A 4,217-nucleotide genomic window follows, 5' to 3' on the forward strand; every position below is an offset into this window, starting at 1 on the left:
AATCCTTATCTCTAATGTGGTGCTTGAGAAATGTCCTAATACAGTGAATTTAAGAACATAAAGAGTTCTAATATTTTGAATTTTAATTAGTCGTTATCTATTTTGATGTAGCAATTGAGCAAAGAATTTATGTAAAAAAGTTTATTGTAAAAGAGAGTGTCACATTGTAGAACCTCATGCTCTCCCACATGAGATCTCTGCTTTTATATATGATAGGTTAGAGTTAGCATAAGTTATTTATGATATCATATTAATGTTTTGTTGGCTTTTGGAAATATTATAAAATATTTATGACACCATGTTTTTGTTAATAGATTATGATAGTGGTAGGCTAAATGAAATATCATTCTAATAAAATTTTGATATGATATTAACGTATATTTCCAAGAAATATGCATATTTTACTGTGTAAATAATTCTGTGGGGCCAGAGAACCTGTGACCTCGACCCACTTTGCGTTAGGGCCCAAGGCCTGAGCCGAGGAGGGACATTGCTGAGGACATACAGTGAAAGTCCAAATGGCCTAGAGATATAGTCAAGAACGATTTTGTCCTCAGCATCTCAAAGCGCTCCTGAAAGAAAGGGCAAGTACGATATATGAATAGTTTAAGGAAAAGCTGAACACCTCCACATTGATGGAAAAAGGACCCCTGGACAATATGGCGACAAAGGACAAAGGAAACGCTGCCATTACTGCAATTAAATACTCTGCGCCTGACAGAGCAATACTTTTCAGCTTTTACAACCACCCCCAACCACTTTGGGTATGGGCTAATGGGACAAGTATCAGCTCTGGAAAGTTGAACCTACACGTGGACGTTGGAGGAAGGGTAAAGGCTAGTATAAAAAGGAAAGAGAAGCAATTCAGGAAAAGAGGGGGGGGGGGGACATATCGTCTCCCAAGCCATTGAATCCTAAAAAAGGGAGAATAATAAGAACATGAAGCTCCTCGGACAAGGTCTAGGACCGAAGCCGCTTAGGCCGTGCCAGGGGAAACGTCTTATTAGATACGCTAAGTTCACCTTTGTGCGTCCATCATGAATACCTTGACTAACCAATGTCCAGTGACCAAGGCCTAGCCTTTCAGCCCACGCTCTACAAATTTTATTGTTTGGGCCTCAAACGTGCGAACCCAATACCAATTTGGGGTCGTTACAAATTGAGTCCTTACAAATTCCTATATATAATGTGGCGCTTGAGAAATGTCCTGATACAGTGAATTTAAGAAAATAAAGAGTTATGATATTTAGAATTTTAATTAGTCCTTATCTATTTTGATGTCGTAATTGAGTAAAGAATTCTTGTGAAATTTTTTCTTGTAAAAGACAGTGTCACATGGCAGAACCTTATACTCTTCCATATGAGGTCTAATATATCATCATATATAAAAACAAAGATCTCATGCGGGAGAGTATGAGGTTCTACCATGTGGCACTCTCTTTTACAAGAAAAGTTTTCACAAGAATTCTTTACTCAATTGCGACATCATAAAAGATAAGGACTATTTAAAATCTAAAAGATAAAAACTCATTATTTTCTTAAATTTACTGTATCAGGACATTTCTCAAGCACCACATTAAATATAAAGATTAATTAAACAATAAAATATGCATATTTATTGGAAATATATGTAAATATCAAATTAAAATTTTATTAGAATGATATTTCATTTAACCTACCACTCTCATAATCTACTAACATAAACATGATATCATAAAAATTTTATAATATTTCAATAAGCCAATTAAACATTAATATGCTATCATAAATAACTTATGCTAACTCTAATGTATCATATATAAAAGCAAAGATCTCATGTGGGAGAGCACGAGGTTCCGCCATATGACGCTCTCTTTTACATGGCATATGGCAGAACCTCATGCTCTCCCACATGATGTCTCTGCTTTTATATATGATAAATTAGAATTAGCATAAGTTATTTATGATATCATATTAATGATTTGATTGCTTATGGAAATATTATAAATTTTTTATGATATCATGTTTATGTTAGTACTTTATGATAATGGTAGATTAAATGAAATATCATTCTAATAAAATTTTAATTTGATATTTATGTATATATCCAATAAATATGCATATTTTATTGTTTAATTAATCCTTATATCTAATGTGGTGCTTGCGAAATGTCTTGATACAGTGAATTTAAGAAAATAAAGAGTTGTTTCTCAAAAAAAAAAAAATAAATAAATAAATAAAGAGTTCTTATCTTTTAAATTTTAATTAGTCCTTATCTTTTATTATGTCGCAATTGAGTAAAGAATTCTTGTAAAATATTTTCTTGTAAAGGAGAGTGCCACATGGTAGAACCTCATGCTCTCCTACATGAGGTCTCTACTTTTATATATGATGATATATTAGAGTTAGCATAAGCTATTTATGATATCATATTAATGTTTTATTGGCTTAAGAAAATAATATAAAATTTGTATGATATCATGTTTATGTTACTAGATTATGATAGTGGTAGGTTAAATGAAATATCATTCTAATAAAATTTTAAAAAAGATATTTACGTATATTTCCAAGAAATATGCATATTTTATTGTTTAATTAATCCTTATCTCTAATGTGGTGCTTGAAAAATATCTTGATAAAGTGATTCTATGAAAATAAAGAGTTCTTATCTTTTGAATTTTAATTAGTCCTTATCTATCTTGATGTGTCAATTGAGTAGAGGATTTATGTGAAGAATTTTCTTGTAAAAGAGAGCGCCACATGGCAGAACCTCATTCTCTCCTACATGAGATCTCTGCTTTTATATATGATACATTAGAGTGAGCATAAGTTATTTATGATATCATATTAATGTTTTGTTGGCTTATGGAAATATTTTCAAATTTTTATGATATTGTATTTATATTAGTAGATTATGATAGTGGTAGGTTAAATGAAATATCATTTTAATAAAATTTTAAATTGATATTTACGTATATTTCCAAGAAATATGCCTATTTTAATAAATCTTTACATCTAACATGGTGCTTGAGAAATGCCTTGATATAATGAATTTATGAAAATAAAGAATTCTTATCTTTTCAATACTACAAGAAAAATGTCTATTAGCAACCAATAATTTTTTACGGACCCAAAAAACCCTCTCAAAAAATCTTATTTGTGATGGCAAAATAAAGCTCTCGCAAATGCTTGGTAAAATGTGAAATATTTGTGACCAACAAAAAAAGTTGTCGCAATTATGTGTTATAACCGTTACAAATACTAATATTTTGAAGGGAAATTTTCCCTCCATATTATTTGCGAGTGACAATTAAAAATCTGTCGCAAAATGTGTATTATTTGTGACGATTAAAAAAATGCCGTCACTAATACTAAATTATTTGCGAGGGCTAGAATCGACTTTCACAAATAATCTTTAAAATGTAAAATTTTTTGAAGGGAAATGTTCCCACCAAATTATTCCGAGAGACAATAAAAATTCCTTGCAAAAAGTTTTTTTTTTTTTTTTTGTATGAGTTAAAAATATACCCTCACTAATACTAAATTATTTGCGAGGGCCACAATTAGGCTTCACAAATAATCATGAAATTATTAGTTATTCTAAAATTCAAAGAAAAATAAAAGGAAATACATAAACATATAGCACTTTGTATACTTTAGATGAACCTTTTGTTTACAGCCTAAAAGAAATGTCTTTTATATACATCCTATATATGAAAGGTCTGTCCTTATTTTCTAATAAATTTTACCCATAAAAAAATGATAGCAATTTCAACTTCAAAATGGTAGTCCAAAATTCAAAAATAGCAGCCTTTTGTACTCTCTCTCTTTCTCAAAAGTGAATAAAATTTTCTTCCCATCAAGGAAAGCGAGCTTGTCCAATTGAAATATAAGCCAATCACAATATAAACATTATCAAATAAGTCAAGTCTCTCTCTCTTTTTTTTTTTTTTTTTTTTTTTTTTGAGCTAAAAAGGATAGAAATGCTTTATTAGAAACAAAGAAGAATTACATTAAATAGTCCTTTTAAGCCTTTGAAGTCACTCGATTATCATATTCTCAACGCCACTCCTACTCCAATCTATATTATCATCCTCTTTTTCTTCTTCTTGGTATGGCTCTTCTTCATCTAATGACATTTCATAAAGGTTTCATGGCTTGGTTTCAATCACACCATTCCATGTGGGATCTTTTATTCCATTAACATAGTAAACTTGAGTTGCTTGACATGCTAATAC

This window comes from Quercus lobata, chromosome 5 (assembly GCF_001633185.2).
Source record: "Quercus lobata isolate SW786 chromosome 5, ValleyOak3.0 Primary Assembly, whole genome shotgun sequence".
Taxonomy (NCBI): domain Eukaryota; kingdom Viridiplantae; phylum Streptophyta; class Magnoliopsida; order Fagales; family Fagaceae; genus Quercus; species Quercus lobata.